A 26,146-nucleotide genomic window follows, 5' to 3' on the forward strand; every position below is an offset into this window, starting at 1 on the left:
CCTCACATCCGATCCGCCTGCAGGGAAGCAGCACCAAAGACGAACAGTAATCCGCCCTCAAGTCGTCTCCGAGTAATAAGTTGCAAGCTTTAAGCCCCGGTCCAAGACAAGATATGCGAAGAGTGCTCAGTCATCTCTCTCTCCCTCTCTTACTCGCTGGAGCTTTTCTCGGTGCCCATCTTCCGGCGAAGAAAGCGATGCTCGGAAAAACAGGATTCAATATAAATCAAACGAAGAGAAGCACCGTATTAGAATATTAATCAGCTGGCAGCATCCTTCACACCCGGGAGGATGCGGATGCCGCTGTAAGTGAAGCCAAAGTGAGTAAAAAAATGAAGAGGAAAAGAAAAAAAACGGCAAGTTCAAGACGATCTGATCCACGTAAATGTGTGTGTGTGAGTGTACTAGGAAGTGGTTTGCAGCCTTTCCGCTAGAGACCGGAAGCGGGAAATTATTTTCCTTACTCAGCCAGCCACACTGACTGTATTATTTATGTTCCAGTTGAGAGGAGCGCTAACGAAAGTCGGATTTCCATCATGGACGCGAAAACGGGTTTGCTTTATTATCTGAAAGCTAACCTCCTTCATACATATCGCTCCCGAACCGGGGCTGTGGCAGCGGTGTCAGCAGCGGCAGAGGACATTGGATCGGGTGTCTGTGACAAAAGCGGAAACTACCCGGTTTCGGGCGCAAGGACCTTGTGATAATATGAAAATACTCTCACATAAATTCATCCACGCCGGCTGACAGGCAAGGAGCACTTCACGCTCGGGTAACACGGGAACGGGCCAAAAGGGCACGCTCCGGGTGTATTCCGAGCAAAGAGGGAGCATGGAAAAAGATATCGAGTCGATTACGGAGTATCTCCGGTATTTCTAGAAATACGAATGTGTGTTCTGGTGTCGCAGGACGTGTTTTTCGCATTTGCACTCCATCGTCGTGTTCTTCCGTGTGAGATAAGATGACGACGACGACGATGCCGGCCGTGAAGCATTTGCAAGGCGAATAAATCATGTATTAGGAGGATTGTTGGCATTTGCGGATGAACTATGTGGTGGGATTATTTCGGTGCAAATCCTGAGGTCAGCAGATGGAAAATGGTTTGATTTCTGTTGGGAGGGTCCAATGTCTGTAGAATGGGTTTGCCAGGGTTAAGCTGTGCTAAGGTGTGGTTTCGTTGCCTTTGCAAATGGGTTGAATTGAAATTCTGTCTCCATTTGCGGTAATCTACGGGGGCAGTATGGAGCTTTCTGGACACATTTTCTTGAGATACTTCGTGCTCTGTTTAAATAATTCTTAGAGAACTTACAAATTTCAAGTGGCGAATTACGAAAAATGTTCTAATCCATTCAGTATACATGTGGAATCCGGACCTCGATTGCACAGTGGGCCAGGAATTCTATCTAGCAGGACAAAATTATTAACTTCAAATTTAAGCACTTCCGTGACTTAGTGTGTTCAGCAAAGTTTCTTAATGTTGATATATTTACATAATCAGGTTAGTCCAAACTCATCTGCATAGATGGCGCTAAAATCTAACTATTAACGCTGACTTTCCGGAAACTTGACGTCTTTGGCAAAGACTCTCAAAAGAAAACAAAGTATTTTGAATACTTTAAAATTCAAACAACAGACACGGTTTCTGAGTTATAAAGAAACTGCATGATTTATCGGTTTTGCTATTTTCATTAATAAGCTTAAATTGTTAAGATGTATGTATCGATCGAAGAAAATGCTATAAATATGTCATGCTTCCTGGTAGAAGTTCATATTCGCGGGAGGCAACAACTTTGTCAAACCAAACCGTCAAAATTTTGTACAAATCGGAGAAGATTGATCAAAAAAAAAATAGTTTCGCCGTTGTTCCTGGAATTTTTAATAATAATAATTTAATAATTTTTTTTTATATAATTCATAAATTTGAACATTTTGAAATCCGACGACAGGAAGGCAGCTCCCACCCTGGACGATCCATCAAACTCATGAACAGGGGACCAACGGCTTTACTTTCCTTCCGAAGGAAGGCGTTGTCAGAGATTTTATGCCTTAGAAAATCCCGGCGGTGCCGACTGGGATTGAACCCAGGTTTTTTGGGGTGAGAGACAGTCACGCTTGCCATTACACCACCGACGCCGCTTCGGCCAAATGGCTAACGGACAATTTTCACTTTCGTCTTCAAAATTCTCGCAAACAACAATTTAATTGCACAAATAAACATTACTCCTTACATTGTCTCCTCTACCGTATGCGTGATAATGTTTGCACCATCGTACAAATAAGGTGCCCGTTTCACCTGTGCATACAATGCTTTGGTTTTCTTTGCATGCACGTAACCTATAGCTCATACCGTAGTAGACTGTGTATAAAAGAAAATGATTTACTTATAGCGAATTCGTTTATTATCGGGGTTGGAACCAGTTCCAACCCGTGCGAACCCGAACTTTTTGTCAGTGCGAACCTCGACTCGTGCTAGGTTTTAAAAACAAACGATCAAACTGACGTTTGCTAGAAAACAAGCAGACCCAATCTTGATACCCGATCCAGGTTGGAACTGAATAATAAACGAATTCGCTATTAGTTTGACAGTTGCACCATGACGAAGTGGCAGCGTATTCGTGATTTATCCCACGTGCGTGCATATGTCGCAAAAAGACATTTCAATCACCGTTGGAGTGTGAAGGTGGCCACAGGTCGTTCGAGGTCAGCTCGGGTTCCGAGGGTTATTGCTGCTATCAAAAGGAAGATAAGGGTGAATCCAGTGCGTTCAATAAAGGAAGATTGCGGGGCGAAGTCGAGGGCATGGAAAAAAAACTCACATGATTACCAACGGTATCCGGGAGCTACGAGTCGAACGATGCAAGAAAATCTTGAACTTCCTTAAGCGAAAAAATCCGGTAATCCTGTTCACCGACGAGAGCATGTTTACCGTCGATCCCGTATCAAATTCCAGAACCGACCGGTATAGGGTAGAGAACTACTTCGGTCTAATCGCCCATTTTGGACCTATCGAACAGGAAACTTCAAATAAATCCATGATTTCAGAGTTAACAAGTCAATTATGCGTTTGGTACGATACTTTAGTTAATAAGCTTCCGAACGAAGTCAATGAGAACGCGTGATATAAAGGTTTGCACCCATAATTCCCAAAAAAAAAAAACAAAAGAAGCGCTCCGACCGAATCAATGTTCATCTTAATCCGATAGGCCAAATTGAATTCATTGGCGTTTAAATGGCGTTTCAATGCGTTAGGCCGAGTTTAGAATCCGTAGGCCGAGTTTGACGTCAAGAAGCAGTGTTAGACTTTTGACAATATCTCAACGATTGGTCTCTCTTTATCAAATCTTACGGTACGTACAGAGAGGTAAATACATTTGGAAACCATCAGTAATAATAACATTCTGTTTGGTGCTAAACTGCGCTATATTAAGAAAGACTAAGTGCGGGTTGTGCTTAATAGGCCGGAAATGGGGTAGTTAACCCTATTAGTTATCTTCCGGTAAAAGACGTGGCCGACGAGCACAAGAACGTGTATCTGAACAAGCATCATGCTAGCGTTATGGTGTTTGGATTGGTGACTTCCGATGGCAAAAAAATGGACCCGGTGTGCATTCCAGAAGGCGACATGGTCAACACGGAGGTCTATATCGGGATTTTAAGTAAGTATGTTCTTCCGTGGATCAAAGAACAGTACGGCCCGAAGCCAAATGTTGTATTTCAACTAGATGGGGCTCCGTGCCACACCTCTAACCCCACTCAGAAGTGGTTGCAGGAACATCTTCCGTTCTGGGCGAAGGATATGTGACCGCCATCCAGCCCCGATCTTAATCCGCTGGATTACTCAATATGGCGCGTCATGAATGCCAAGGCCTGTTCTTAACGCCACCCGAGTACAGCAAGCCTCAGACAAACATTGACCCGTACCTGGAGAGAAATGGATCCAGACTACATTATTAGAACCTGTCGTGCATTCCGGAATTGTGTGGAGGCCGTAATAGCAGCAAGTGGAAACTCAATCGATGATTAACATAGTTTAAGGCTCTGAGAAACATCCTCCCTTTTAATAAATAAAAAAAAACTCGAAAAAGAAATTTTTGAGATTTTTTTAATTTTGACATTGTTAAATGGGGCAACGGTATACCATTGTTGTTTTAACTTTACGTTATTGAATGGTCGAATGGTCGAATACATTTTTTTTTAACTAGTTCATTTATTTACTAGGCTCAGTCGTGTGTGACACTTTGCGAAGCCAAATATCAGTGATGCTTGAATTTACATTTTAAACAGCAGTAGTTCTAGGTTAGTATTGGATACCAATTACTCGTGGCGGGCCCGAGGTTAATGGGTAACAATTTCGACTGCAAGGAGCTAGGTAGAAAACTGGTTTTTGAAGCCTCCTTGAGAACTCTCGGACGGTTGACCAAATCCTGGCTGGGCAGGGGCAAGTAGCACAGAAACAGATGGATAATAAGATTGGGACACAATGGCTGGAAATTGTTTGGAAAGGAGGAGATGGTCACATCAGACAAACAAAAGAATTCGTAGATCGCCTGCATGTAGGGAAGATCACGGGTTCCCAATACATCTCTTATTTCACGAAAGGGTTGTCTACCTCGGGCCACAAGGGTATCCAACAGTCGTGCTCTGGAGTCGTCATTACCCGGGCAATACCAAACTGCGTGATCGATGTCATCATAACCGGTTCTGCACCTACATATATTGCTGTCAACAAGGTTTATTCTGTAGAGATGTGCGTCTAGCGAATAGTGGTTGGACATAAGTCTTGACATCACGCGAATGAATCTCCGACTTACGCCCAGACCTTTGAACCACGCTTTCGAAGAAACATTTGGAATAATGGAATGTAACTACCGCCCAAATGAATTACTTGTTCAATCGTTTTGCCAACTTAAAAGAGAACTCTGACGTACTTATGGGAAAAATACATCATGTGAAATTCTTCTATCATAAATCTCACCTTGTTGTGCGCCCACCTTTGCGAGAGAGTCTGCCTTCTCATAGCCTGGGATTGAGCAATGTGAGGGGACCCATACAAAGGTAATCATATATGATCTTTCGACCAGCAAACTCATCTGCTCCCTTATCTTTGAAAGGAAATAACATCGACCGAATAAAAAAGTCAATTATTTTAAAAATTACGCAATGTGTGGTCAATATAAAGTAACTATGAGAATTAATCATTATTTTCTATTCAGGATCTAAGCTATTTATTTTACCTATGTAAATAAGATTGAGCAGCACATTTATTCCCATTGACGTAATAAAATGAGAAATAGCTTCGATCTACACTACTTGCTACCTATGAGACGAAAGTAGCAGAATGGGTCCAAAATATGGATGGCAACACTTGTGTGATAAATAAATTTGCAGAGCTATAGCCAGCTATAGCCCACATTTTAACATTTCGCAAAAATAGCAAAAACAAATTGTTAGTTATTTAACCTCACCACAAAAAGCAAATCGCCTCCGGTCGGCCAAGGAAAACCCACAAAATCCCGTTGATTTGTATCAAATTTCGATGATCCTTCTTATGATTCGTAAGCAGATCATTCCACACTGTTCCCCTCAGTGGTGTATAATGATTCTCCCACATAAAACCTCAGTCCCTGCCTCGTAAGTAAGTAGCCACCCCGGGAAGCAGAGGGTTGACAGAGTTTAACTTTTATCCCGCACCGGAAAACAGCCGGCAACCAAGACATCACATCAGCACACAAAAGCTCGAAACTGTCGAAAAATCATCCCCACAGGATCTTTCAACCACTTTGGTAAATAGACGCGTCCGTGTGTGTATATTCTATACACAAAGATTCCAAAGAAAGCGGATTTTGTTTGCATTCGGCCTTCGTCTTGTAGAGATTCGCTTCTCGTAGTGGAAGTTATGAAAGCAGAGGATCAACACGTTCCGAAACGAAGATACGTACGTATTTACAGGGGCTCTCACATTCTAAATCAAGGGGAGAAGGATTTCCCTTCCCATAGTCAATCCATCCTTCGATTACGGGGTCGGGGTTAGAAAGAAATAAAAACTCTAAAACCGGATCAGTTGCTTACAAAATTTATGGTATAAATATGTGTCAGTGATATTTGTGCCGAGGCTTCTTCCTACTTACTATCAGGACCGGTAAAGTTGTTGTTGTTGTAGGATAGCAATCCGATTCCAACTGAAGAACAAGGATGAATGGGGGTTGAGAGCTTTCCCAAGAATATACTATATGCCAAGCCAAGCGCTGCAGATCCAGATGCAATAAATCAGATTTTTGACTTAAATTCGACAAACGAAAGCAAACGATACCCGGGGTGTCCGACCATTCGGAACTGAAGTAAGCTGCTGCTGTTGCTACTGGTTCCACTTGATTTAAGCAATCAGAAGAATTCTTCTGGTACATTTGTTCCAGCTTGCGAGAGGATGCTAATATTTCTTTCTCTTTGTTTTTTTGTTTCTTTGCAGGTAAATTGAATGATCGATGCTAACGGGTGGCTTCTGAGGTAAACAGGTTTCAAGATGCTTGAAATAGCATGATTGAAAAGGATATGTGGGAAACGGGATGTTTTTTCTTAGAAAAGTGCTGCAGATTTTAACAAAGTTTCCTATTTTGACTATATCTTATAGAAATTTTTATGCATCAATTTCCTTGCATTTTGTGGACAATATAACTTCGGTCATTCCAGCTTAAGTGGGTACACCATCTTTGGTCGATGTCACCGATTTGAGTCAAACTTGGCCTACACGCTTATTTTGGCATTCTGGACAAACGCCTTATTTGATTTTGCTCTAAAGTGCCTAGATCCCTCTCGACTACAACCCTGGATGTTCGAGATTTAAAAAAAAAAGTTATCTTTCAGAAAAGATTACTCCACAACCAAATAAGCTATTCGTGATTCGAGAACGTCAATTTGAAGTTTTTTTTTTATGTAGGTTCACATAGGTGAACCCATATATTTTTTTATTATAGTAACTACAGGAAATTGGCTATTTTCACCTTGGGCAGGATTTTTTATTTTAATATTTTGGGCTCAAATTTTCACCACACTTTGGAAAACTCTTCTACTTGATGATACCTTGGAAACAGGCAAATGAGTTTTACTAATAATTTTTTTTAGATATGACCAGATAAGCGAGTGGTAGTTTTGAGCTTTTCTGGTGGAAAATCAATGCTAGGGGAAATATATGTAATGTCGACCCAAGTGTCCCTAATGTGGGCCCATACATAAATTCAGCAATCGACTAAATTTTCAATAGCAACGAAAAATATCCATTAGTACCGTCCCAATGACGCGTTCATCTAGATACAATTGATAAATAGCTGATTTTTAGCGATGGGCCCAATCTTAGATCCATATGCCAACATTAGAGCCATTTCCCCTGTATAATATTTTTTTTATTTTTTCTTGAATAGCATATTTTTAGCGATGGTCCCAATCTTTGATCTATAGGCCAACATTAGAGCAATTTCCCCTTATTGGAAATATTTCTAAAAACAAACAAAAATCGAAAAAAGTGCATGATCATCTGCGCACCCGATTTCGCAAACAATTTACTTTACGATTACAACTATTTAATTTCAACATGTATTCTCAACACCCACTGCAAAAAAATCCTCCTCAGCCGAATGCATGCTTCCGCACAAGGTGTGATTGCATCATTTTCCATCCACCATCACCATCACCACTCCCACCCACACAAGTATGCCCATTTTCAGACACACATGGTTCTAATTATCAAACCGTACGGAAAATGTCTTAATTTTTGCTCCGGACGATGCGCCCACTGCCTACCATTACTGCCATTCGTTGATGTTGGTTGTGTATTGTTGATGTTGATGTTTTCACGAGGTAAAATTTTCTATAATTAACAGCGTGGCAAATTGGGAAGCAACCAATGAAGCCGGTGTGACTGTTTCTTCGTTTCGCATACACACAGAGAGATACGCACACTCGTAAGACATGGAATATCTGGTGAGAAATGATGCGAAACAAGGTGCAACGTTGAGAACATTTGCGAAACACCGTTTTTTGGTGGGTTGGGGTGGTTCTCGGTGAGAGAAATCGGTAGAATATTTGATAGTGTAGCCCTAAGGAAAGCAACTTTTTTGAAACATGTGACATAACTTGAATACTACAAGAAACTTAAATTAACATAAATCAATGGTGGTCAGTGGGACTGCGCAGTCCTGCTCTTCGACCCTTTTACCCCGATGATGGCCCAAACATAGTTGCAGTTACAGGGGCGTGTACGGACAAGAATACGGGATTTCATCTTCTCTTACCGAACCTTCTATCATCCACCATCTGAAAACCTACACACTCCAATGGTGGAAGCGATGTTTGCTGTAAAATGAATGACAAGCGTGAAGACCAGCTTGCACTTTTAGTTCTTCCGTAAATCGGTCAACGAAACCAATGGATTCAGCAATCGCAAGAATGTCCCACGAATTCTATACAATTTATGTACTAATCATAACAACTCAATGGTGACCGAAACCTCGAACGATTCAGTTTTCATCAAAACAATAAATAATCTATAACTCCAGAAGCTATCTGAACTTTTACAATTACATAAACCACTTTTACGATCAACGGGTGTTGTTATTCGGTTACGTTTCCAACTGTCCTGTCTATTTTAAAATCCGCTCAACCTAGGTTCCCCGCACCACCCCACGGAAGCCGGTAACTGTCGAAGTCGTACTAGAGCAGTGCACCGAAACGCAGAAAAAAACGGACTATTGAAAGAAGAGACATGGCTTCCCAAAAAGCACACAACCGACTGTATGCGGCGACAACGTGGCGACGAGGGCGTTTTTCGTCTGTTTTCCATACGTATACCATATTCTCAGTGCGGAGATCCGCTCGATATTGTTATTAGTTGGTCGCCTAGTTTTGTACCTTTCCCGGTAGCTTCCCCTTGTTATTTTTTGTAACTTTTCCGACCACGGTGACAGTCGCGATTTTTCCTCACGCTCCTACTCTTCGGCAGAGTCCACTCTGACAGACCAACCGTCCACGCGATCACCCACCATGTGCGAGAACGAGTGTGTGTGTATTCAATGGAAATTGTTCGGCGTACCTAGATCTACCACCGATACCTACCTATAAACAGCGACCACGACGACGAAGACGACGACCACGACGTAATGGTTGTTGGCAGTTGAGGAAAACTCGGAAAACTGTCAGTTGGACGTGGTTCGAGCTTAGTGCTGCGAGTGATTTTCATCGTTTCGCGTGTGTAGTTTATTTGGACCGATTTCCTCCGCAGCCCAAGGAGTGCGTTGTGAGTATTTTTGGCACATTCCAGAGTACTGTAGTATCACACATCTCCGAGGAAGAAAGAATTCCTCCCTAGTGTTCATCGCTCGTTAATCTAAACATTTATTAATCATGACGAATGTTTGGGATAAACACCGTGCGGTTCAAGGTTCGAGTTTGGAATGGGGTGTATGATCATCATCTCGAATGGCCCACCGAGCGAGAAAGAGAAGTGCGGGTTGTTAAAAACTTATTTTTATGCCAAATCGTTCAAGATAAAGGCATCAGCGCCAGTGGCAGGGGTGTGAAAATGGTCGTTAAGTGATCAGGATGAATGAGCGAGTAAATAAAAATAAGATAAATATTGTATAAACTAAACATGAAACGCACCTACCGCCTCCCGGTATGATGAGCTTGTGTGTTGTTTCAGCGCTTATGGGAAATGGAACATTTTCGGCATGCTCCTTGGCAGTACGTCAGCAGTGAAATTTAAGAAGATGGCTCAATCGTCGGAATGGTGCCACTTGGTGTAACATATGATGCTGATCGAGCGTGTGGCACTTCACAGTGGATGCCAAGAATGCCAGGAACATGAAATTGAAGTCGAATTAATCATGCATGGTCAAGATCAGAACGAAGTGAGGGTGGAAAGTTTCTGTCATAATCAGAGAGTACTGAGGTTGGAGGTTTTTGGGGTTTTTTATTTTTGAGCTATGCATTTGCAATAGATGCAATAGAATTCTAAAATAGCCGATTCTAAAGAAAATATGGTCAGAAACAACTTGAATTAATCATCTCAATTCTAATTCAATATGGATTAAATAAATAAGCTGATTCTGTTATGCAGTAAACATAAAATCGATTATGAAAATTAAAAATGCGTTCACTTCAAGTTTTCTGATCCAAAGAACAAAATAAATCAAGCAAATGACAACACAGCCAATTGAAATGAAATGGCCCTCATCGTTGAAACAATTCAAGAAACAAGAATTGTGAGAACTTTAGTATTTTGCTAGGAACTACGTTACCTTCCAGCAAAGGCATTTTTCAATATTTAATCGTGAAATTTATGAGTCACTAATTTTATTACACTTAAAGTTTAGATAATCTTTCGGAAGAACAGTAGTTCAAAATTTTCATAAACTAGACTACCAAATGACTTTTGATTTATTTCACACGACTATTTAAATCATAGCTCAGGGCGTTGCCAGGGTTTTAAATAAAGTGGAAATTATTTTTAAATGTCATGAGAGTAAGAGTTGTCATCCATTCATCATCTTATGACGTCAGTATTTTCAATTTTAAAAACCTGAACTTATGAACCTGTTCAGTTTATGAAACGGACACCAAAAATTGTCTAGTACTTTTTATGAATTGTTTATTCCGGATACTGTCCTTACAGCTGAAAACTGAAAAAAGTCACTAGCGATAATCGATTTGACTCTATTAAACAATATGTTTAGATTACGATCCAATCAATTGGAGCATTGTATATATTAATATTAGTCAATCGCATGGCACCAGATGAAAAATCAAATCAAGTCTCCATAAAAAATGCAGGTATTCATTTGGGAATGGATGTAATGTCGCCCTAAATGCCCCTAATTTGGGTTCATACATAAATGCAGCTAGCAGCGGTGCCGGTGGTGTAGTGGTAAGCGTGATTGCCTCTCACCCCAGCAGGCCTGGGTTCAATCCCAGTCGGCGCCGCCGGGATATTCTGAGGCATACCATCTCTGATCACGCCTTCCTTCGGAAGGGAAGTAAAACCGTTGGTCCCCGGTTCATGAGTTGATGGGTCGATAGGTAGGGTCCAGGTGGTGCTCAGCACGGAAAACAAGATCGACTGAAAACAAATCCAAGGAAAGAATAAATAAAAATAAATGCAACTATCGACTAAATTTTCAATAGCGAGCAAAAATATCCATTTGTATCGTCCCAATGACGCGTTCATCTAAATAAAATTGATAAACAGCACATTTTTAGCGATGGGCCTAATCTTAAATCCATAGGCCAACATCAGAGCCATTTCCCCTAATTCCATATTTTTGTTTCTGGTGTGAACAAGCAAAGTGTTTTTCAATTTTCCCATGGAAACTTCTTTATACATACACGTGAAGGCCTTAAAGTAAAACATATTATTCGTTACACTTGCCAGGTCACTTAATTAGAGCAAACGTGTTACGTGTTCACAGCTAAAATATAAAAATAAAAATGTGCTGCAACGAATTTCGATTGAATAAGTTTTTACGAAATTAGTTTAAATTTAAGCAAAAATATTCCACGGGGAATGGCTAGAAAATTGATTGGGGGATTGGGTATTCAATATAATGTTCAATGATCTTTTAACCTATGACAAAAATTTGAATGCCAAAAGGCTCGGTGAAACTTAAAATGACAAAAGGTCGAATAAAACTATACGGGACCAAAATATGAAATAAATTAAAAGATCGATTAAAGATAAATTCAAAATGTCAACTTCAAAATCAACCAAATGTTCAAAAAATCAGCTCAAGATTGAAATAAGAATCAAGCAGCAAATACAACAACAAGTTAAAGGGGCGAAAACTGAAATGAATATCTAACATAAAGCATGACTCACTTAGTAATCGAACAACATCATTTGGTTCTATTTCGGAATTGAATTTACGGATTTGAATACAGTACTTGTTCGCTAACTGGGCGTTCTTTAACTGGGCTGTTTTTTAACTGGGCGTTCGTTAACTGGGCTATATCCCAGTTAAAACGAAATTATACGTCACATTTAGTTTGTCATTTCGTTGTCATAATTTGTGGGGGAAATTCTAATGGAATATAAAATGTTAATACACGCAAACCAAAAATCTATTACAATGAATGTTAGTTCCGTTTCCTATCATCCTCTGTTCATGAACATCGCAACGAATGTTAGAAATTGACCATGCAGGCGATGTAATGGTTTTTTGTCTTTTTTTATTTCGTGTTCCATCTACGCTTTCGACTATACCAGTAAGCTTGTAGAACAACGACGCATATTGTAGAACATTGTAGAACGACGCACACACTTATCTCGAATCTCTCCAGCAGAAAAAGCATATGAAGTTGAGCATGCGAGAAAATGAGCGCTTCATGTTTGCTTTTAGACTAATCGTCTTCACAAGCATGGAGAGAGCAGTGGAGAAAGCACAGGTCTGATAGTCGCAACGTCCGTGGTTCGAGTCCAGTCGGCAACCTTTTTGCTATTTTTTTCGACATAATTAATTTCACTCACTAATACACTCCACATTTTTCGGTCTCCAATTTTCTTACATCGGACCGCAGCTAGGTATATCGCATCCTCGGTTCATGCGGTCTCCACTTACATCCTCTGATGAAGAATCCCACATAATTGTAAGCGAATCTTACATCCACCGGTTGGGTGTATAAATAACTTTAAAATTATTTTCATTCCACACTGAAATCTAGACTGCACAGCGGTATTAGCGAAAGCGTTAAGCTTTTCTGAACTCGCGAGTTTAAATGCTGAGAAAATTTCAATAACAAACTTTACACTGATTCAATTCAATGCACGTGAAAACGTTAAACAGTCGATTTAACAATCCATTGAAGATCCCCTCAGTGTTTTTTAACAAGCCAGCCCAGTTAGCGATTGGAATTCGCTAATTGGGCTGCACTTTTAGCCCAGTTAGCGAACAAGTACTGTTAAGGTTTTCACTCAAGTGCATACTATTACTTATATTTTAAGAAATAAAAAAACGAAACTAATTATTCGTCGAGTTTTCGGAGGAATTCTTGAACTTAGTCCCTTATGTGACCAATTTAGCGGCACACAATGGTATCATCCACTGCTCTGACGATTTTATCCAACCTATTTCTACTCTGAACTGCCGTTTTGATGACTATACATTTTACCTTCAGTTTCCTCTTCATAATTGCCCAGTAGTTTTCAAAGGATCTGAACTGGAGACAATTGGGAGGATTGGCTTTTTGAGCAAATCGGACTCCGTTGTTATTGTACCATAGTTGTCCTTCCCGGCTTTAGGGACAACTCGCAAGATCCATCCAAAATGTTACCGGACCATCATGTGACTGGATGAAGGGCAGAATTTGCTTCTTCGGTTTTGTAAACCTCAGAGTTTATCATTTTCCCAGTGACGAAAATCTTTGTCTTCTGGCCGCAGCTGCAAAATCTCTACCAGATCATATATTTGCGTACGAATTTATCCGCAAAAAAAATTTGAATCTGCCAGGGACACCTGCTTGAGCCTTCGCCTTGTAAAATGTTGGTCCTGGAAGCTGTCCGAAGTCGGCCTTTACATATGTTTCATCATCATCATACTCTATAAGAAGTTTTAAAACAAAATTTTTTGTAGTGTAAATATTTCATTCATTTGTTAGTGAGGAGATGTTGTATTATTTCTATATAAAGCTTTTATTTGAAATATTATACTGATATTCGGGCCACCCGCATATAGAAAACACAGAAGTAGTCGTACGTCAAAAACAAAAAAAAATAGTAGAAAACGGAAACTGTCTTCACCAGTTTCGTTTAGACACAGATACAGTCAGATTTCGCTTGTTGGGCTAATTTTAAGTGGGCTACGTTTCAGTTGGGCTCCCAAGTCAAACGTCATTTCGACCGGCTTTATGCAAAAACCGGCAAACGAGTGGAGTAATGATACAGATTATGTCAATGCGATACAACGAGTTGCTTCCTTGATGGTTGTCAACGATATGGCTGAATGAGGTGTGAAACTAATTTCTGACTTTTCAAGAAATTCACCCGAGACCTAGTTCAACAGCAATATTTGCTTCAGGTGATGGAACAGCATCGAAAAGAGTACCTTGAGAAATCGTAGAATATAATAAAATGAAATATAATCATTACAATCCAATGACATTTGTGTGAATATATCTGACATTGTTTACTGCACCAAAGGAGTAGGGAAGGGAATGGGGGTACTCGCTTTCAAACTGCTCTTATGAGATTGAGCAAATGTTGTTGAATAACCCATCAAAATAACTCGAGAGATGGGAAACTCCGAAGTTATTTTAGTCTTTATGTTTACTTATTGATATAAGTGAAGGGCGGAAAGGATACAGTAAGCTCCCCCCATATCTAACTACGCCTATTAAATTTAGCACATGCTTTTGAATACATCTGAACATACCAACTTTACAAGATCAGAAACACCGAAGTTATTGCAGTTTGAAGCTTTACTTCCATTAATATGAGTGAAGGGGGCGGGGTATATTTAGCCCCCCCCCCCCTTCATCTCTTAATATGCCTATGAGATTGAAAAATTGTTTTTGAATAATTCAAATGAACATACCAAATCGATAAGATAAGAAACTCCGAAGTTATTTCAGTTTGAAACTTTATTTCTATTGATATCAGTGACAGCTTGATATTTTTTTAACGAGGATCATTCCATTGTCGTATCACATGTGCTCGATGTTACTGCTCTTCTTTCGCTTTTACTGTGTTGACTCCGTAGTACCGGAAAAGATATAGATATATACATTATTAGCAATGCTGTGATATAACCAGTAGCTATTAGGAGTACACTTGGTTATGATCACAATCAGAGCGTAAAATTATTGACAGCTTAGGCTGAGTGTGAAAGCAGTGCACTATAGACGAGTGCACGGATGGATTTGAGTTCACTCTCTCGACAAAAAGTGACACAACAGCGAGGCCCTGTTTACTAAAAATGAACACATGAATAATACTCGCGTAAAATTTGAAACGGGCCAATCAGCTTTAGTACACAAAACTTGTTAAGCCTTTTTCGCGCGAACCGAATACACCCACGCAAACTAACGACACCATCGGGTAGGGAAAATTCTCCCCTTCCCGATAGTGCTCTCAGCTTGCGTGGGCGTACTTTGGTTCTCGTGAAAAGGACCTAGCAAATTGTTTACAAAAGTTAATGGGCCCTTTTCAAATGTTACGCGAGCATTATTCATGTGTTCATTTTTAGTAAAAAGGGCCCCACTGTTGTGTGAATTTTGTTTCAGTGGATGAACAAAAGTTCACCGGTGCAATCGTCTATTCAATGCATTGCTCTGTGCAGAACGTTTGTACTAAACGGTAAAGGACAAGGCAATGACAGAGTCAACAAAAACATTCAGTCACTCACGAACAGGCGACTCGCCCCGGTTGCCTTCGCTCATACAGCATGCAGTTGAGGCATTTTTCCATAGAAAATATACGCTCATTCATTCAAAACAAGGATTGGGTACCATCACGGAAGAATAAACGTGCTGACTGAGCTACTGACTGAGTGCTCGGCTGTCAGTGACTCGTTTACTTATCAATCATTCAGACTCTCACTAGGAAGTGAATTATAAGGCAGATAGCAGTTCATATTCATATGAAAATTACTCATTGAACCTGACGGTGTGCACTGTCAGAGTTGCTGGGTTGGAAGAATTTACAGTCGTTCAGCAATCTGTTTGTAACTGAGGATGCTATTTTGTTTCTAAGGTGCGAGTGAAGGAATTTTCCCATGCTTGGTTCTGATAAGTAACGGAGTAGCAACTACGACGTGCACGGGTTTTTTTTTTATAATAATAAAAAAAAATATTAAAATATTCTAGTTATCATTTTCTGTAACTTCAAGATATTTGCACAGACAAACAGTCATCGAAAAAGCATTTTACGGTAAATTTAAAAGTATCGTAGTTGGTAGCACCGCCACCTGTGGCGCGCAAAGTCAATTTCCTTTCGCTTGACGTTTACACGCTACCGCCATCTGTTCAGCATACTACCCACCACAGTGTACTCAACAGATGGCGGTAATGTTTTAATGACGATGTTTTACATTAAGAAATATTCAATGTGTTATGTCTGTTTGTCTGTGATATTTGCATCAATAAACATATTTCAATGTTGGCCCACTGTAACCCCGTTTTACGGTATCAAAGATATTCAGGCAAAATTCCTGGAACCGGTGAACCATTGCAACGATATTAAAGAGCAAAAGAATTCAACTGAAAAAATCTCGAAATTGTTTCAATTACCCAGTTTTGAACGACTATTTAAATACAGGCTTTTCAAAATTCAAAAGAAGAAATCACGTTTATTCAAGCATCATCCAAATTTGATAAAAGCAAGCAAACTGTAGTTGGCCGTACTCTTACAGTATCTGATAATTAGGCAGTCAAATTAGATGAAAATCTAATGCACGGATGGGCTGACAAAATCGGTTATTTACTGTAATATAAAAGGTACGCTGTTACACCGAAAACGGTCATTAAAAAAAATCATAAAAAACCAACCATTCAAAATACCACTTCCATCGGGCTTGGCACGTGTGTATGTACGATTAGCATCTTTCCCTTGCTCCTTCATGCACGTGCTTAAATTCCTCTGTCAAAAAACCCGGCATTGCAATAACCCATTCAAATTCATCCAACCTGGCAGGGATAAACGATTTATTGCCCAAAATAGAGACATGAATCAAAACAAGGCATCTCGCCTTTCATACACACACACACGCACTCTGACTGACTCTATCCCGCTTTGATCGCGTTGAACGCACCCCGAGAACGGCTGGAATCAGAAGCCGCATAAGGGGAAAGGTGAAAGGTCCCACCTAGGGATATGAGATGTACCAAAAGGTTGACGCCTATTTCTTTTCTTTCTGCTCGCTTAAAACGAGTGCTTCTTAGATTTTTTTTTTTCATTCGCCCTTTCTTTGCTATCTTTTTATTGTAGCGCCACTCAGGACGAATGAAAAGGGATTGCCCTACCTTGTACCAATTGGTGTAATCTCTTGAAGCTGTTTTTTTTTTTTTTTTTTGGAAGTGGAATAAAAATGTTAACTTTAGCCGGTTATAGAAGGCACGTGTTCATTTCGCTCTGCCTCTCTCTGAAGTGTATTTAAGAATGTTACTTATTTGGATTGGATTTGATTGCGGTGCAGTTCGAGACCCTTTCGCATAACCAAAAGCAGCGAGGGTATCCGTTTTCCATGAGATGGTTGTAATTGTTATTGAGATTGGGATCAACCGAAATCAACAGAATGGTGATTATCCTTTCCGCCAACCCCTGCTGGAAAGAAACAGAAAGTAATTTTTTCGATTGGCTTGATCCGAATGGACAAACGAGAAAGATGAGGTCCGCTCCGAGTAGTAACATCACTCAGGACTAACGATTATGATGATGAAATTTCTGTTTCCATATCATATCGTCGTGCAGAAATGGGAACCCCACCACACACACACACAAACTCTCTATCGAAAAGTCAAATTATGTAAAGCCTCAAAACAATGTCAAATTGTCTATCACCCCCTTGGGATGGTCCTTGTGCTGAAGAGTGTATCATCGTTCCGTCTGCCCGGGCTTCATTATTATATTGCTGCACATTTGTTATAAAGCCTTTCCGGTCCTTTGCATGGTGCCAAAGTATGGACCTAGGTAGGTGCTTCAATGTACAACACCGAATGGCTTTCACTTTACAGCAGTTGATTCCTGACAGCCGGATTATACTGCAGGGAGACTAAATGCTTCCCAGGTTCTACCAGCGAAGGCACACTATGCACTGGGCATTGAACGAGATAAACGTTTTGTTTTGCAAAATTCAGGATTCCAGTAAAATCTATAAACTTTCTATATACCTACACACACACAACATCCGACCGCCCCTCGTCAGAGATCAAAAACGAAGGTCCTTTTCGTCCTTAGTACAAACACACATCCACCATCACCAATCTGCCGGGTGGCTGTGGTTTGGCATTAGTTATGCGGCGTTGATGATCCTTCGGAGGCCAATACCAGGCCTCCATCATCGCTGGTCACTGCCATGGATGTAGCTACACCGATGCCGAAAAACCAGTATCCAGTAGCTGTATCCACTAAGGCTGGCATAATGAGCGTAATGATATGGAAATAGGTACCTGGTCCATTTATCTCCGTTGGCCGCTCTGAATGACCGCCCATCGGATCATGCTCATTATTTGTCGCTTCTGAACGAGCAGCTGTGCAGCATTCCAGGAAGACGCCCTCCGGGATCCATGTAACAGCTCTATAGTCGATGCCAGCTGAAGATACTCGGCGATCAAATTTGCGCGCCGTAACAAATGGTGAGCTTTTTTTCTGTCTTCCAGAAGAAGACAGCCTTCGAAATTCATATGCATCGTAAGCAAAATACGAAGAGGAGGTGTCCGGATGTCATCGGTCAGCATCTTCCTGACACGTTCCATGATTATTCATCATTAATTTATAATTAGCACTGATTGAATTTAGTTATCAAGTAGGGACGAATTTGATAAAATGCGGGCGAGCGGGTTTTGATTGAAATTTATGAGTCTACGGTGGATGACCGACACCAGCCGGTTTTCCTGGGCCCTGCTAATGATAATGTATGAATGGCACCTTTCTAACGACACTGTGGGCAAATGAGGCAAGCAGCATTCGAAGGACCGTGTGGTCCAACCTGATGCTGAGCAGAGAGCGATGCTGCTTTTGCTTTTGTGTGCGGAATGGTTCGTTTATCAAGCCAAAGATAGATGGTCCTTGGAAAAGCGAGTGATTGTGCTCGGTGCTTGTTTGTGTGTATGTGTTCTGCCCTGCTGGACATTTTATTGATGGCTAAGGATTAAAAGGAAAGGTTTCCCGAGTGGTGCTCGGCTCAGCGGTGCGTACGGAACAGCAGCACAGTGATATATCAATTAGTTTCTAATCAGAGGATAACCTCTGTCGCCTCGGTTTTCCGGATGACCCTTCGTTCTCCAAGGGGGCTTAAAGCCAAGCGGTCATCAGTGATGGCGTTTGCCGTCAGGATTGGGTCCACTCGAGCGTAGATGAGTCGCAATGTCTTGATTTTGAACAGCTCGCTTGATTAATAGCAGCGATGGGTGTGATAAATCTGCCATCAGGGTCGTCCGGTGGTGATGTCGTTGCGTGGAGTGATACATCCGGGATTAAATTTTGAATTTATTTTCAAACACTGCACGGGTGGACGAAGGTTTGTTGTAAGCATCAATCATTGGATCTAACATGCACTCATATGGATTCGTGTATTTAGTTTAAAATACTTCAATTTGAACTTGCCATAAAATGGTGAGCGTGTCTGAACTTCAACTCATCAATCACAACCAAATTTAAGCACAATTCATTGCACTCAATGGAAGAAGCTTGTAAATCATATTATGTCTGTAACGGAGCGTTTGTGCGAAACTCCATTGGATTAGTGTACTTTTTTCTTGACAGTAGACCAGCGTTCACAGATTCATAGGTCGCGAGATTTTAAAATTTTATGGAACTTAAAAACTATGACAACATGTAATTTTCTTATAAGGAATCAAATGGAATCATTTATGAAGTGCTTTTGGTGTTGGTTGAGTAATTTCTATAGAACTCCTTTTTATAACAATTTTTTTCAAAATTATGCATGCGATTTATAAGCTTTATTGAAAATTACTTTATGATGTTTAAGGTTTACTTTAGGTTTGCTGACTATTTCCTATTTTTAATTTTATTGTTTTATGGCAATTAATCATTTTGTCAAGCTTCTACTTCCATCAGATGTCACTGCTGTTGTTTGTGGTGACATCTATCGGAAACTATGCATAATCTGTTTTCCTTTAATTGTTAATGATTTTGGATATATGCATTTAGATTAATATTCGAAGTCCCTCTTTTTTTACACATTCTGCACAAAAAACAGCTAACACCTCCCAGAATTTCCTACCGCTTTTTATGAATGGGAATAATATTTAAAAGGAGGGACTTCAAATGTTAAATTAAATGCATATATAGAGGTACCACCCGTAAAAAAAAGAACCGTAGAGGTACATTGAAATGTATTGTAACCATACAATAGAGTTTATGGTATTTACAATAAATCGTATTCTCGACAACGATAAAATAACAATAGAATGTGTTGTTTCTACAATAGAATCTATGGTAAATGGGGAATATACAATAGATTAAGGGGGTCGTTATGTATCTTAACCATACGAAAAATCACTTTTTCCCGAACAAACTTGAACCATTTACCATTAATTGTATTGTTGTTCTATTGTTGAAAACTCTTACTATATGGGACCTATTGTACATCTATTGTAATAACAATATGTTAAAACTTCGAGTACTATATACACACAATAAGATCGATTGTTGGCAATAGATTTACGTGTAACTGTATTTTATTTTATGGTAATTGTATGGTTATTTTTTTCCGGGCAGACATGTTTTTTAGTGTCAGGTACTCTACTCTGTAATCTGTGAAAGGGAAATAACAAATCGAGTGTCATCCAAATACATGGCATGCTGAGAGATTGAGCTCGTGAGAGAGAATTTTCGTTCTCAATTTTGATTTTTTTTTTTTCTCTCTCTGGGGACTGGTAGTAAAGCGGTTAAAAAATGTATGGGAAAAAAACATTTTTAATTTAATTGTAGCTTGTTTTGGGGGTTTTTATCACTTTCTACCATCGGAACAGCGCTATCTGTGTGGAAAATGGCCGGACGATATGATAAGCGTATGAATATCTTTTTTAGGGTTTCTAGCCCATATTCATGCTTCTAATTGTTGATCTCATAAGGCATTTTAGCACTATTTTAAAAGTTTAAAAAACGTTTTGTTTTTGTTTAAATTCTTCTTCTTATCCTTCTACTTATTCTTCTTCTTCTTTTTCTTCTTCGAAATTAAAGCTTATTACAGTTATTAATTGAGAGCTTTCGATGCCTGTACCATTTTTACATTAGTATAATTGTGGAGCAAATACATTCATACTCTATGCTCAGGGATGTCGAGAAATTTTCCAACGCAAAAAAATCATAGACAGGACCTGGAATCGAACCCAGCTTCCAGCATAGTCTTGCTTTGTGTAGCTGTTTTGTCAATTGAATGCGTAGTCATACGGGTTTCAAAATATTAATTAACTAATAACACGTTTCGTTTGGTGGATTGCGAGTTTTTGAAACGTTTAAAAGTGGTTCACAACCAGACAAAGTTTGAAAACCGCTGCTCTAATCAAATTATTCACGAAGATTTTTCTTTGAAAAATTTGGGAAGCTCAAATAAATCACCAACAAACATCAACCTATTATTTTAAGAAAATTTAGAATTCAATTAAAGCAAACGGAGAACAAAACCATCTGGCATCAATATAAAAAAAAAATGATGTACACACTAATCCAGGCCTTCGCTGATCGGTTATTTATCAACTATCACACTCAAAAAAATCATGTAAATTTAGGTTCTCTGAGATTGACATATACGATCGACAATTTTGACAAAAAAAATCAGCCATAACAGACGTGAAATTCAGCTCAATCGAACGTACATTTCGTCGAGTAAAGAATTTTTCATGCTCGGAGCACTTAATGGATCACATCATTCGAGCAGTTTGAAATGACGTTTCCAACCACTCGAACTTTAACGTGGAACAATATTATGATATTTTTTCTTCTACAACCTAGAGAAAATAGGGTCTTATTTGTAATATGCTTGACAAATCTGGAATTTATTGTTTCATTTCCGTAAAATCGTTGGTAGAAGGTCGTTCCAAAACTGCTCGACAATATGATTAATTTAACATGACATTTTTGTTGACGTCTCTTCCTTTATGTGAAAGGTTGATTCCGTCACCAGGCTTGATGACTCTCAAACTCACTGGAGGTTTTAAAGTACTCTTGCCCTGCGAGTTTAAGCAGCCCTCGCCTCGAGTGAGTGGCGCCAGGAATATGGAAGAAGTAAACTAAAACTCCTCGAGAGATAGGGTGAGAGAACTCAAACGAGAGGATAATTTGACATGAGATGCGCTTTTCAAGGCTCCGGATGACTTTTTTGTTCAAAGCAAGAAGCTCAGAGTTCACCCAGGATGAAAGCAAGAGCGTGTGATAGAAAACATGAAATTGAGTGGCAGCAAACCTCACTGCCGGTTTATCCCCCTTCCCGCTCAAGCTATGAGGATCGATGCTACGATTTGAGAGGAGGAATTCTACTCCTTAGAAAAATGCTACGCTCGGCTCATTTTAGACTCGTAAGTGAGGTTCTATCAAGCCTGTCCAACACGTGTAAAATAAATTATTTGTAAATGTGTACGGAACTGTACGGTACAAGTTAAAATTCAGTGAAAAATTCAAATTTAGAAAATTTATTCCAAATTTGTACAGATTCTGTTCAGTTAGTGTTAACTACATTTAATGATAATACAAAATTGTCAATTTTATTGATTTCTTACTTGTAACGGTCATTTGAAATTTTACCGACTTTTTCAGTTGTTCAAAACCCCGGAAATTTTTTACCGTTTTTGATGATCTAAATTCTGCATATAGTGTCTTTGGGATATTTTGACAACTGGCATCTTTTGAGTTTTTAAGGTTTTTGATCAATCTAAAAGTAAGATGAAAAATTTAAGCCTCTTACTGTTATTACATTTTTTTGTTCACTACAGAATTACACCCAGCATTCACTCCCTTTCATCAATCATTGAATTCAATGTCTGTGGTTATTGACGTACATCTTCAAACCCTCCATTGCAAACCTCCCCCATAAGCAAACCATCACTTCCAAGGCTTCGAACGCAATTACAAATTACCTAAACAAACCCAATTACCCTCCCAGTCAACATCACCCTTCGAACACCGTCGTACCAACCTACCTTCTCTTCGTCATCCCATTTCCCATTCCTTCATGTTATCTAATGTGAGAAGCGTGCTAAGCCCATAAAGGAATGCCGAAGGAAGTCACTGCACAAAGAACCGAACACACCGTTGCACACCACTAAACAAAAGCAAGTGACAAGTCAGTCCTCTCTTTGTCCCATAACTTACGAACAGAGAAAAAAAAAACACCTCAAGGATCTACATAGGGTAGGGAACTAATTTGGCATAAGCGCTCCGTTCTGTCATATCGAGCAAAAATATTAAATATGCAATGATTTCTACGTGAACAAATCAATCACACGTTTCGTACGATTGTTTAGCTAAATGTCTTTGGACGTATGATGAGATGGGAATCAAGAAGCAGTGTTTGATTTTCAACAATATCTCAACAATTTGTAAATCTTAGCCAAATCCAACGGTATGTATGGAAAGGTAAATAAATTTAGAAGCCATCTTTGATAGAAGCATTTTTTTTCAAATCCTTTCAAAAAAGAGAGGTAAAGTGCGGGTTGTGCTTAGTATGATGAAAATTAGAGCTTAACCCTATCCGGCGTTTGTGTTGGTGCGAGAGTGAGTGCGGGTCTCCGAAAAACTGCAAACCGGTCGTAAACGGGTACCACAAAGGAATAGTGTGTTAATAGAACAAGGCTTTGCCGTAGTTATCATTTCGGATCCAAACTGGAAGAAGTGAATAGGGAGAAGTAGAAAGCCTAAAACGATATTAAAAATACTCAGGGGAACGGCACACTTTGGACCCATCCATGCCAACCCACCTAGAGAGAAACCATATTTCTTCCATGCTTTGTCGAACGGAATGTTTACCCCTCTACTGACGCAGCCGACGACAACGGCCGACACACAAACACACACATTTGATTCAGGAAGGAAGAGAAAGGTGTTTGCCCTACCTAACGGATACCACATCGGCGACGACGGAGCAATTTTCGAGGAAAGGTAGGGTGGAGCTAATTTAATGTCCTTGCTATAAATCAATTTGACGACAGTTAGGAAAAGTCACTAGCGAGTAGTTTAACCTCTTGCGGGAACACTTACAACTTTTGACATAATCTCACATGGTGTGTTTGTCTGTTTCATGCAAACTGTGATGCCTCAGCGTCTGAGCGAATGCTAACCGATTAAAGCCCGAAGTAAACTGCTTAATTAAAGTTTGTGTACGTGAATATGTGTGATATTATTCCAAACGGCGGAAGAACGATCCTTTCCAGTTAGACCAATTGTTTGTGGGAATTTATGCAAATTTCGACGCTTTCTCATTTCATAATTTATAAACAACACCTACTTTAAATAGAACTACCTTGAAACTTTCCGTGAAACCGACTTCCTTTCTCGGATAGATGTAAGTCCCGGGCCTATATCCCATTCAGTTCCGCGCTTGATTACGTTATGGAATATAAACGTCTTAATTGCGATGCGGTTGCCTTCACTGTCTGCTGGAAGTATAGAGAACCTGCCTCAGATAAACCCTCGAAGGTGACGACGACGACGACGAAGACGCTAACCAGATATAGTCTACCGGCAGCCTGCGTGTGCGTGGGTGGCGTCACCTGGCATAAAAACATAACAAAACGAGAGGTGCGAAAATGGGTCTTTGAGATGTTTTCGGAAAAGGTTATGGCATGAACGCAAAGATATGTTCAGTGCGTGGGCTCGCTGGGTATACGCAGCGCTTTCATTTCTGTATGTATAGATATACGATGCGGTAGCATGTATGGAAATGTATACAGGCTCGGGTTGGATGATTCTAAAGATTTTGGCAGAAGCACTGTGAGAAACTGTTAATCCTTAAAGTAGCAATTCGTGAATGGGGATTTTGTTTATAATCTCGATTTTGAGATAGTTTGAACTGTAAATATGCCAAGTTAATCATTTTACTTTGAAACTGATTGAACATTCCCTAAGCTAGACTAACAGTCATACTAGCAAGCTCACTTCTGGCCAACGGGACAGGCGTGCTGTGTCAAACCATGAAGATTGTCCAAAAATTAAAATTTCGCGACGAAACCAAAAAAGATTTTTTTAATCGATTGGCATTTTTCTCCTACTCAATCAAACGTGTTCGGTTTCCTAAATCAATTCTGGGGTCATTATGAATTTAAGTTTGTTTGTTTTTTGAACATGGTAATACAATGTATGAAGCTTGCATATAATCATTTTTTTTACCATTAGCTCCAAACTGATCCAATAGTTTTTGAATCAATAAGATTTGTATACCAGTTTTATACAGAGTAAATATTCTTTTTTAACATATACATAATATATATGTTCTGTAAAAATGTTCTATAAATTTTGTTAAATACTATTATTTAACTTGTTCCGCTCAAAAATAACGGTATACCCAAGTATTCAACCTGAAACCAATCCAATCCTGGACTTCAAATGTCAAATAGTTGCACCATTAGTTTCTGCTGATATATGCAAATGAATTAAGCAGAAAATTTTGAATTAGGTGCATATTTTTTTACTAATACGTGAAGCTAACGATTTTCAGAATGGGGTTGCAAATGCTATCTAATATCAACATGAAGCTTTAGTATGATAATTTAATAGCTAGAGAAAGTTCTGAAAAGGGTAGGTTGATAGTTCCGCTAGAATTTACATATATAGTACGACAGTGTTAAAATTAAATAGAAGCTGAAAATGAGCGAAGGGCCATTATTAATGCTTCATTACTAGTCAAACGCACATTCCTTTACCTAACTCATATATGGATGAGGAGACTTGAAGTGTTTTATCAAATCTACAGGCAAAAGATTGCGCTCATACTTCTAGCGACGTTCCAACACTACCTAGAGCCCCACGTTGCCGACAGCATTCATGTTCCAACCAACTCTGAAATACATATATTGAAGTTTTTCAACATATTCTCCAAAAAAAAAACATGTTATTCATCATTTCATCATTTTTTCAGCAAACAAAAACAAAGTCTTCCAAATGAAAACAGCAGGCTGTGGAACTTTGGTGTCTTGGGAAGTGATGCTCATTTTGCTTAAAATAACAACATTTCTGAAGAAATCAAGTTTCCATAAGGTCAGAGCAAAAAGTTAGATTTTGGCATAAACTATGCGGTTGAGTTGCAAACTATCTGTTAACATTGATAGATAGTATTCGATTTTTGCGTTTCGTTGCGTTTGTAAGGAATAATTCGTAGATTACATACTGGCAATTGTCATGTATCAACTTTAACGTTCTTATTCTGATTGCTTAAGGATAGCTATTTGGGAGTGAATAGTTCTCCAATCAAAGTTCAGGACAGGGAAAGCATGG

The 26,146-nt window shown here is 39.5% G+C and overlaps 1 protein-coding gene across 25 annotated transcripts in view; it reads left to right on the forward strand.

Moving 5' to 3' along the window:
* Positions 1-26,146, forward strand: part of LOC135698378 (protein muscleblind-like) — an 847,806-nt gene that overhangs the window by 558,557 nt on the left and 263,103 nt on the right. Inside the window, exon 1 of one of the 25 annotated variants that reach the window (XM_065218322.1) lies at positions 8,937-9,286. The exons of the other annotated variants lie outside the window; for them this stretch is intronic. The gene's annotated coding sequence lies outside the window, so the exon portion shown is untranslated. Of the gene's footprint in view, positions 1-8,936; positions 9,287-26,146 lie in introns of those variants that run through there. 25 annotated transcript variants of the gene reach the window in all.

The sequence above is a fragment of the Ochlerotatus camptorhynchus genome, unplaced genomic scaffold (genome assembly GCF_037179485.1).
Source record: "Ochlerotatus camptorhynchus isolate MF236.1 unplaced genomic scaffold, CSIRO-AGI_Acam_v1.1 ptg000085l, whole genome shotgun sequence".
Lineage (NCBI taxonomy): Eukaryota > Metazoa > Arthropoda > Insecta > Diptera > Culicidae > Ochlerotatus > Ochlerotatus camptorhynchus.